Source organism: Natrix helvetica, assembly GCF_964273705.1.
Source record: "Natrix helvetica genome assembly, chromosome: 4".
NCBI classification, from domain to species: domain Eukaryota; kingdom Metazoa; phylum Chordata; class Lepidosauria; order Squamata; family Natricidae; genus Natrix; species Natrix helvetica.
The window spans coordinates 92,931,749-92,943,095 of record NC_138550.1 but is presented as its reverse complement, the minus strand read 5'-3'; the positions used below and the strand labels follow the sequence as shown (position 1 = coordinate 92,943,095).

At 39.8% G+C, this 11,347-nt stretch overlaps 1 protein-coding gene across 2 annotated transcripts in view; it reads left to right on the top strand.

The window, feature by feature from the left end:
* The first annotated feature begins 217 nt into the window (after window positions 1-217).
* Window positions 218-11,347, top strand: part of RNF152 (ring finger protein 152) — a 50,017-nt gene continuing 38,887 nt past the window's right edge. The window contains exons 1-2 of one of the 2 annotated variants that reach the window (XM_081949946.1): window positions 218-909; window positions 2,654-2,774. The gene's annotated coding sequence lies outside the window, so the exon portion shown is untranslated. The remainder of the gene's footprint in view (window positions 910-2,653; window positions 2,775-11,347) is intronic. The other variant, XM_081949947.1, reaches the window with a different exon arrangement.

Here is an 11,347-nt window from a genome sequence, read left to right as displayed (position 1 = left end):
ACTCAAGACAAAAAATACCCAGGAGACAATGCCGGCTAGTATTTTTATTTTTTATTAATTTTTCCTGCTCTAGCACCGAATGCAGCTTTACAATTTACTTCTGCAGTAAAAAATAAATAAAAAAATCACCTGTTGAATTTCTAGCTGACAGGCGAGCAGTAAAAAGGCACGTCAAACAGGACAAGAAACAGCAAAACCCAGCTTAAGCATTTGGGAGATGGAATCCAATTGAATCGCGACATTAATTTCCCGGTGGATCTCCCAGGCTCCTCTCTTAGGCCCGGATCGAATCTAATATATTCCTTGGAAAAATACAGAGTTATAGTTGTTGTTGTTGTTTTTAGTATCAAAAGCTTGTTTTTTTCCTGGAGCAGTCTCACCCCCCCCACCCCTACCTGAGCGGGGCGCGTGCGCGCACTGAGGATAACCCAGAATAACCCCACGCATCTGAAGAAATAAACCACCATATGCTATAAACCACCATGTGTAGGTCGTGTGAAGCCGACACTTCCGAGACGCTTTGACATTCCCGCCTGCTTCGCTCGGTTAACGCCGGCGTTTTGCATGCAGCGACCGCGTCGCCGGCCTCGGTTTTGCAAACGCGTCGACCGCAAAGGGGAATTCGGCGAGGAGAGGAACAAGAAGAGGGATTTTGGTACACTCGAGAGGTGCAAAAAAACCCAAGCACCACCACACACAAAGCCCCTCTCCTCAATGGGGCGGAGCTGGGGCACCGAAGGGGCGGAGCTTTCCCGCCACGCCTCCCCGTGGCTCGTCTTCACATTTGGAGCTCATTCTCCACCCCCGCCTGCTACCCAGCCACCCACCGCTTTGGTGTTCAATTAGCCGCCGACAGTGGAGCAGGGAAGGCGCGCAAGGCTGCAGGCTGCGAGGATGGGGAGGAGCCATGTAAGCAAAACGTGCCGGGCTTATTTATTTCTCTTTAAATAAATAAATAAAAGACCGCAAGCCGCCTCTCCCCACCGAGCTGGTTTCGGCTCTCAGGGTTGCGGGATAGCGCGCGCGTGATGGTGGTGGGGCACCCGCTCTATGTGGGGCGCGAGGGAAATTAACCTCAGATGAAATATTTCCACAGACAGGCAGGCAGGCGCACCCGGGGAGCCGTCTGTCTGCGCACACGCGCTGAGTCTTGTTTGTGTGATAGATAGATAGATAGATAGATTAGATAGATAGATAGATAGATAGATAGATAGATAGATTAGATAGATAGATAGATAGATAGATAGATGATAGATAGATAGATAGATAGATAGATAGATAGATAGATAGATAGATAGATGATAGATAGACATATGATTGATAGATAGATAGATAGATAGATGATAGATAGATAGGCTGTAATGCTGGGACAACAGTGTGGCGTCTTGAACTCTTTCTGCACACCGGCCTCCCCCCCCCCAGGTTTAACCCTTTCGCCTCTGCAGTTCAAACTGTTGCACGCGCGTCAAGGAAGCGGTTTGGAAGGTCTTTTAAGTTTAAAGGACTCACTTCTGATAAGAATGCCCTGGAGGATTTTGCAAATATGCGTGGTAGGGGAATCGGTCGTCGTCGTCATCATCATCATATTTTTATTTTTAATAGGGAAACTCATCCTAATTTGTGTAGTCCAGGTTTATTATTTCATAGGCTGGAGGGGGGGGGGAATGCTAAAATGCAGCCGATTGAATAAAAGGGACGCTGATGAAGCTTGCAGGAGTCTATAAACTAGGGTGGGCGGGGGGAGGTCTGAATTACTTACTACCCAGCGGGGTCTCGGGGAAAGGACTTGGTGCGGAGAAAAGCTTTGTATTTCTGCGTAAGCCTTGGTTGCGGCCAAGAGCTATGAAAAGATAACCTTTCTCTTCACTTCTCTTAGCCAGATAGGGAAGACACTAAAGCATCTCTTCCCCCTTTTTGAAAAAGCTTTTGCTTTTTTTGGGGGGGGGGGGGGAGGAAAGGAAAGCAAGCAAGCTGCCTATAAAAGACCCAGCTGCAGCTTGGGGTGGGGGCAGGCTGGGGAGGCTGTCTGTTTCTCTTTTCTATCTCCAGCCAGAATTCCCTCCCCCCCTTCTTCTGGAGGAGGAGATAGGAAGAGAAGAGACAGATGTCTAGGTCTTTTTGGTTTGGCCCATCCTGCTTGACAGGCTGAAGTGATCACTGCAAGGGCAAGGCAAAAGAACAGGGAGCCTGGGGTGACTGAGCATTGCGGGTCAACCCAAAAGGGGGAACATTATATGTTTGTCCCTTATGGGAGGGACGGGGCTTTTGTTTCAGAAACCTCAAACACCCCCCACCCCCCTTTGCATCTTTTTTTTAAAGGGACAACGTAGCTTGGGTTGCTAGAGAGTGATGATGATTGCAGAACATCTGATTATGCAAGTTGGCCCAGGACAATATTTATATGCATGCATGTAGACAAGTAACTATATTCTGGCCACATCATCTGTAATACCCATAGCTTGCCTGTTCCTGGGACTGCTGGCAAGGGAGATTGAGGTATCCTTATAAACAAGAGAATATTCCTCATTCCTGTGCCTCTCTAGCTCCCAAATATGGGCATATCCTGGCTGAAAAGGCCACTCAGATTGCCCAATTTGTTGGTTGCTGCTGCTGCTGCTGCTGTCTAACCCTGGCTTCCTGTAATACACTGCAGGCAGAACAAAGCTCTGTCACAACTGTGCTTCATGCTTGTCGCCTCCTGCCTGCAAGCAGCTGAATGTTTCCTGCTCGATATCAGTCAGAAAGGGATGGATGAGACACAATGAGAGATTCAGGTAATGCCACCCAAAACACGTTCAATATCTGTTGCTGTGTGAAAGCTGCTGTTGCTGGAGCATTTTCTGTGCATGGCCACTTTGTTGAACTCTGTTTTCTGTTTGTGGTTGCATAGCTTTGATTTTTTTTTTTAAGTGAGAGGTGCTAAGCCCTGGAGTTGATTTACATACTGGTACAAAAGCAAATGAAACTGAAGCAGAAACTGGTTGGTTGTTCATTTTAAATCCCTGCCTACGGAGGTAGATGTTTGATCATTTGGAGAACAATGTGGACTGCTATAATTTTTGAGGAAAATTTTTGAAGAATAATTTTTGAAATTATTTTTGAAAATAATTTGCGGACAATAACTAAGAACAAGCATCTTTTGTACCATGATTCATCTGTTTATAGCAACCAATTTTGGTTGGTTACTACTACAGACTGTTTTTAAAAAACCAGATGATTAGCAAAACAAGTAGGGATAAAATGTCAAGTGTTCACAATGGCTGCAATATTTAATATGCAATTCAGTGACTTTGGAAGCTATTCACCATTTGGAAATTTTTTGAAAACTGATAAAATATATGACACACTGGTTTACAGTTGTTGAGGTTGTGGAGGTGGAGAACATAAGGGATGTGTTTGATTAATTTGTGGCAAAGGATATTTGTGTGTGTATGTCTGTGTGTATAGATAGATAGATAGATAGATAGATATAGATACAGATACACACACACACACAGATAGATAGATAGATGATAGATAGATAGATAGATAGATAGATAGATAGATAGATGATAGTCTTTTCATTGTCTATTAAGCTGTTAAGGTCTTTTCACTCATAAATTTCTGTTATCATTGAATCTACAAACCATGGTGTCTTATTTTGTCCTCGTCCTCTTTGAAAGTGACACTTCTGCGTGACAGAATTTTGGTCATTAAACAAAAAATGGTATTCTGTAAAATTTGTTGTTGTTTTTTCCTTCAAATATGCCACCTATATGCTAGTCTTCTCCTCCCCCCCCCCCCCCCCCCCCCCCCCCCCCGTTTAAACTCCGGCTGAGGTAATAGGCTTGCCGGGAGAACCTTGAGAGAATGTAAAATAACATTTTACTTTGAGGGATTGTGATCAAATCTGTCACTGATTTCATTTAAGTGTTGAGTTTGTCATTGAGGATATATATAAATATATAGGGTGACTTTGTTTTGGTTCCTTTAATTATTGTTGTGCAATGAGAACCTTTCTAAGAAGAGAATGTTTTGAAACTTGTTTATAAGACTATTCTTAACACTCTCTCTAGAACATGGACTAATATGAAACAAAAGAGCAACAAAAAAAGGGGGGGGAACTCCCCTCCTGTCTTGTGCCTTCATTTACAATATTTTTTTTAAAAAAACTCAGGGGATTGCTCAGCTAAGTGGATAATTTGTAACAGCTGCTGCTTTTCCAAGGTGACATTTCTACAGCTGTCAAGTAAAGCCGGAAGAGAAAAAACTTTGGGTACAATCTATCAAACATTGCTCTTACCCAGCTACTATTAAAATGCAAAAGGCTCACCTAAGAAATCTTTGTGGTTCATTGGAAAATGACTTAAAATGGGAATTTATTTGGGTAATGCTGGAAGAAAATTACACTGATTACTAGCTGTACGCTCATAAAAATAGAGTGTGAGACATTGGTGCATGAGCCCCATATTTAGAAAAAAAAACACTTTGTTCATGTTAACATTCTTAGAATGTTGTGAACGTTTCCAATTTTTTTTTATCATGCCAACAAAAGTCAACTATTTGATTTAGATTTGTTGTATCTATGTTTCTGGACACGCCTTTATTTGGAAGTGGTCCACAGAACTCTTTCATAAAATGTATTCATGTAATGTATAAATGGCTTGCTAATTCTGATGAAGTTAATACCTGATCTGTGTTTTGTCCTTAAGTCTTGTGCAGTTCTTCCATTTCAAGTTAATAAAATGAACTTTAATAGGATTAAAGGATATCAAGATAAATAAGTTAGCAAGCTCCCTAAAGCTAATAAAGATTAGGTTCTCGTCAGTGCCTGGAAGAAAACAGGAACAAACTTTTTTCAGGATATACAGTATATGTGCAAGATTTAGTGAGAACATATTTTCATTTATTAAATTATGAAGTTTTGCACATAATGCTAAATCATGGCTTAGTTTCATATGGGTGCCTGTACCATTCTTTCCCCTCTTTTTATGGTGTGGCCAGAAAGCAATCAAGACTTGTAGCCCTAAACAACATATAAGTAATTTAAAATGAAAAAGGATCTCACAGATTGTGAAAACAAGCCAACTTAAACTGTAATTTATAGTTTGTCTAGATGCCGATATTATGCCAGACTGCATTTGTATGTCATAATAAGAATTCATATAAGAATAAACAGACTTTGTGTTAGGAATGGTTAGAAAAGTTGTGTGTGACCACACTGAATTGAGTTCAAAAATTGCTCTGTTTCATTAAAATATACAGAACAGGCTCAGAAAGTAAAAATAACTTCCCTTAGAGCAGTGGTTCTCAACCTTTCCAATGCCGCGACCCTTTAATACAGTTCCTCATGTTGTTGTGACCCCCAACCATAAAATTATTTTCGTTGCTACTTCATAACTGTAATTTTGTTACTGTTATGAATTGCAATGTAAATATCTGATATGCAGGATGTATTTTCATTATTACAAATTGAACATAATTAAAGCATAGTGATTAATCTGCCAATCTTGGTTTGGGATAAGATCAGCCAGGCTGGGATTTTCGAGGATAAAACAACCTCCCTGCCTGATCCAGCAGCAGTTTGTGGCTTACATGAGTTTCACTTTATTAAGTTTACTTTTTTTACTTTCCGTTCCCCCCCCCCAGTTTTCTTTCTTTCTTTCTTTCTTTCTTTCTTTCTTTCTTTCTTTCTTTCTTTCTTTCTTTCTATTCCTCACTCCGTTTCTTTCTTTCTTTCTTTCCATTCCTCCCTCTCTTTTCTTCTTTCTTTCTTTTCATTCCCCCTCCCTTTTTTCTTTCTTTTTTCTTTTTTTCAGTCTTTCTTTCCATTCCTCCCTCCTTCCCTTTTCTTTCTTTCTTTCTTTCTTTCTTTCTTTCTTCCTTCCTTCCTTCCTTCCTTCCTTCCTTCCTTTCTTTCCATTCCTCCTTCCCTTTCTTCTTTCTTTCTTTCTTTCTTTCTTTCTTTCTTTCTTCCTTCCTTCCTTCCTTCCTTCCTTCCTTCCTTCCTTCCTTTCCATTCCTCCCTCCCTCTTTCTTTCTTTCTTTCTTTCTTCCTTCCTTCCTTTCTTTCCATTCCTCCCTCCCTTTTTTCTTTCTTTCTTTCTTTCTTTCTTTCTTTCTTTCTTTCTTTCTTTCTTTCTTAAACACAGATTAAGACGTTACCCTTTAAATGGGATTTTAAACGGAGGCTTAAGCTACATCGAACTGGGCAAGCAGAAGGTTCAAATGCAACACTTCAGATGGTTTTAAACTTACTAGAGACAAATTATATTTCTGTTGACAATATTCCTTCAGGTACAGTCTGTTAAAGGGGATGAGTGAGACAAAGAAGGGCAAATGAAAGGCAGCCAAGCAAAAGTGATCGAGCAAGTATGCAAGAGAGACAAGGCAAGGAAAATAGGAAAGGAGTGTTGAAAAATAGAGTAGGAGCGTGTGATAGATATGGACTGGGCAATAGAGCAAGTGACATCAATGGTCAGGTGATGGGCTAAGAGACCAATGGATCAAGCAATAGAGCAAGAATGGGTGAGTGAGTGAGTGAAGGAAAGAAATATAAGTGAAGGAAAAAGAGCCGAGTAAATAGGAAAAATCAAGCAAATGTCATCAGTAACAACATAAGAGAGTGAGTGAAATTTGGGGAGGGGGGGGCTGCAGTACTTGATTCCTGGAGAATCTCTCACTCACCCCAGAGTAGAGGTAGAAAATATGTTCCTCTTGATTTGCTTAGACCTCTTTGGGATCATTTTCCATAGTATTCTTCTGGATGGCTTAAACAGGTTGGAAATTGAGGTCATCATTAAGTGATAGTTTTGTTTCTACCAAAGCAGTTGATTTAGTTGGTGGTTGGAGGGGTGTGTGATTGAGCTCTTGGAAGCCCAGAGCTTGGTACTTTTTCCTCTATTATTGAACATCGGTATGAAACTGCTGGAGGAGATCATTGGTCTGTTGGATGAGGTTATACATAGCCACTCAGACCAGACCAGAAATGTTGTGGAAGTTCTGAATCGGTGCATAGAGGTTGTATGAATTAAATCCTTACAAGACAGAGTTGCTATTTGTCAGAAAACATTTATTAACATTGGTCCTGTAAGTTTCAACCAACTCGCCTCAGTTTTTAGAAGTAAGTTATATTAGCTCCTTCAGTTCTTTAATTTGGGTGGCTATCATGGGTGGTTTATTATTTCTTTTGACTTTTTTCATTTCATAGTATGTTGTAATTGTGGTCCACTGCCCAAAATTCTACAGATTGAGAGATCTTATAAATAAAAATAAGTAGTCTACAACAAGATAAAAGGCTCTTTCAGTGTTTGCAACAGCATTGTAGAACTTTGCCCTATAGAACATGAAAGCTGTTATATCTAGCTTTCATTCACTAACTTATTTTTATTCTGTTAGGACTTTGCCTGTTTTGCATTTGTTGCTTTATGTAATGATTAAGGTTTGCCATCATCTTTGTCTGTCTTGGACTTCACTATATTTTAGAAGGTTGTGATTTTAAATAATTAAAATCACCAGCCCAAAATGCACTGAGCTTTGCGCCTTGGTATTTCTGTGATGACATATTAGTATCCTTCCAGCAATTTCCCAGCCCTTCTCCAGTTAAGAGGACCATGATACAGTGTATTGTATCATGTATCATCAATACAATGTATTCATGCTACTGAAATACAGTAATGTGCTTGCAAAGTATTGAGACATATAACAACTTAGAAGACCATCCAGGGTCCAATTTTGACCAGTTTTGTCACACCTATGGCTGCTTGTGCTCTAAAACCTACCACACTTCATTTAGTGATTGCCATGGAGTTAAATTAGTTTAGTTTCTGTGTAAAAGTGTACCGTAGGCTATTTCAATTACTGAAAAGCTAGATGTGAGCTTGGAGATTTTTGTTTGTTTGTTTGTTAGTTAGTTTAGTGCAGATGCATCTCTTCAGACTGCAAAAAAAATCCTTCCAGTCAGAGATCCGTTTTGTTCCAGCATTGGAAGTGCTGCATTGATATTAATTTTCTATGAATATTATTGGGTGGATTTTGTTTACTCTGAGAGTTTTATGCCCAAGAGCGACAGTATAAAGCAGAATGCTCACAATTTCCTGATAAAAGCCTCTGAATTATGTAAACGTGATTTTAAGGGATGAATGATGTCCAAGAATTAGATGCTGTGGCTTTACTGCAGAGCTGCTTTTTTTCAAATAATCTGCCTTGATGTTGATCTGTCTCCAGGACTGAAGACAGGATGGCATTTTGTGGAGCTCTAATAAGTGTGGAGGAATGAACATGTAGAAACGGGACAAAATTTCATAATGGCAAATATCTGTTTAGGAATTTTCGAGGACCTGTCTGACTGTCATACTTCTAAAGTAGAAATGCAGTCCCAGGGGACTGATGCAGCAACCAGCAAGCACAAAAGTGAGAAGAGCGAGGAAGCTGTGAAAGAGTGACAAGTTTAATTCTTAGGAATTGTAAGAAATCAGAGAAATGAAGAGGAGGCTTGGGAATAGCCTCTGTGCCAATGCAACATGTGAGCCCTTAGTCTTTGATAAGCATTGTTGCAAACCATTCCTGTATGGGTCAAAGGAGCAGTTGCTGCTGCCCCCTGAGGTCTGCAAAAAAGGGATAAAATTACAGTAACGGTTTTTTAAAAAAAAAAACAATTGCTCTCTCTCATTTTTGTGGCACGCTTGGCCAGTTTGAAGACTCCAAACCTGCTAGTAGTGCAGATTTTAAAGCAAGTCAATTTCAATCATATCTTTGGAACAGTGTCTGCACTCAATTATTTTACATAGGTTTGTATTAGGCTGCAAAATTGCACTGGCGATGACTGCTGCTTTTACTGGGTAAAGAGTCATTGGGGCTAAAATTTGATTTAAAGCAGCCTGAGGTCTTTGCATCCCTCGAAAAAAAGCTCTAGTCCCCTGGGTTCTTATGGCATAGTGTGTCTGAGCTGTTTTCTTTCTAGCTCATCTATAGTGCAAGCTAAATTGGAAAACAGACATTTAATACTGAAGCTTTGCAGGGTTTGGGGGAAATCTGTTTTCTGATTGGCAGGAATTGTTGCCTCAGCCCACCTTCTGGGCTCCAGCCAACTTTCCAGCTGTTGTCCTTAAAGGGGAAAGGTGGTACAACAGCTCATAATAATTGCCCTGAATTTATGGAATATGACCCAGTAAAGGTTAATCATTCTATGAAATCCACCTTAAAATGCCTAATGGATTGATCTTGACTGATTTCAGTTTAGTATCCTAGACTGAAGATAGTACACGGGTCGTTTGTTTCTTCTTCTCTTCTATAGAGGGAGCAAAGCCTTGCGGTGAACACTTGGAGGGCTGATTGGTGTGGGGCTTTTGTTTTTTGCTACCAAAGATCTCTTTCACTCTGCTGGTTTTCTTAGCTGATTGCAGCCTTCAGGAAAAAAAACCTCATAGTTGCAAAATTATTTAGCATGCTATCCTATCATGTAAGAGAACATTTTTTTCAGTGCAACAGATGAATGATGACTTGGTATTTTTTGTAACTACCACTTTACAGCAACTGTTCAGGGTATTTTTTTTTTGCAACAGTCAAGCAGGTTTGAGGGATATTATGGCAGATTTATTGGCTGAATTTATTAAAAAAAGACAGACAACAGATGGGGTGGGACATGGACCTGGTTTATAGAGTAAACTCAACATATGCTAGAACACGCAATGTTCCAAGGGAGGTACACATCAAATTTCTTAGAAAGACCACAAGAGATGAGATTCTGAGTGCTCAAAGGGGGCAAACATTAAAATACAAGGATAGAGAAATAGCCATTCTGAAACAGATCCCAAAGAAAGTTAGAGATAAAAGAAAAAAATATTCGCTCTTAGCGAATAAATTATACCAGAAAGGGGTGTGGTTTAGATGGCTGCTGCCAGAAGGTATGCTAATACTCTGGGAGGACATGAGAGTTAGAATCAACACAACCACTGAGGCTGAGGCCTTCATGGAAAAAAATAAAGTCCGCCTAGATAAACCTGATGATACTACACCGAACATACAGGACACGGGAGGTGCCAGAGCTCTGCCCGGGGGGGGGGGGGGGAGAAGAGGCAACATTGAGAAAACTCAGATCACAAAAATGAACTTGAAAATCTGTGTGATATAAAATGATTGAAACTAGTTTAAGATAAAAGTTTATATGCTGACAAAATAGTATTAAGTAATAACAAACTAATGTATTAGTAAATGAAAGTTATGAGAATGGGGGGGGAGGGCCATTTCCTGCATAATGTAACTGTCAAAATTTGTACTTCATCCATTACCCCTTTCCTTGAATATTTTTTTTAAAAAAACCAATAAAATTTTGTTTAAAAAAAATTGCACCATTTGTTTAGTGACTGTTCAAAGTTACAGCAGCACTGAAAACAGTGACATAGCTGTTTTTCACTTATGACTGTTGCAGCAGCCCTGTGGTCATGTGATCAAAATTCAGATACTTGGCAATCGGCAAGTGTTCCATCCTGGGGTCACGTGATCAACCATTCTTTTGCAATCTTCTGACAAGCAAAGTCATTGGGAAAGCTGGATTCACTTAACAGCCATGTTACCAACTTTACAGCTTCCGTCATTCACTTAAGAGCTGTGTCAAGAAAGGTTGTAACATGGAACAAAACTCACTTAACAACTGTCTTCCCCAGCAGTGCAAATTTTGGGCTCAATTGTGGTTGTAAGTTGAGGACTACCTATACTCCATTTCTGGAAAGAAATCTGTCTATGGTGGTTGTTTCATTTTGGGAGTTTAAATTCTGTCAGGAATGTACATTTTAAAATAAAAATTCTTTTTGAGTGAAATGGAAACATGTTGAGAGACAACTTAGTGGGAAATGTTTTCATTTATTTTTAGTCACCGTTTTTACACTAAGTTCTTTTTACTGCAAGCGAAATGTAAATAACTTTTTTTAAATTTTCAATATTTGGAGAAGCATGCCCTTGTTTACTATATATCAGAAAAGGCACAATTCATGAATAAGAAAGAGGTACCAGCAGGAGTGTGTGGGTGTAAGATAAAACAATCCATTGAAGACTAGGTACATAGATTGTGATGGAAAACTTCTTTGGAAAGAGGAAAAAATGGAAGCAGGCTTTGTGGAGGAAAGTTTTGGCAATGGCTAGTTAAGAGAAGCATGCTTGTAGAGTTCAAGAAGGGAAGGTCTTTTAAATAGTTATTTTTTTCAGATGGTAGGCATGATTCTAATGTAATCTGGGAAGACAGAAAAATATTTGGTATGATGGCCACTTTTTAGGGTGTGGGCTAGTGTTAGATTCTGAATCTGTGGGGGATTTTGGTCGGAACACAACTGAGCTTTAAAATCAGTAAATCTACAGTAAAAACAATTTATTT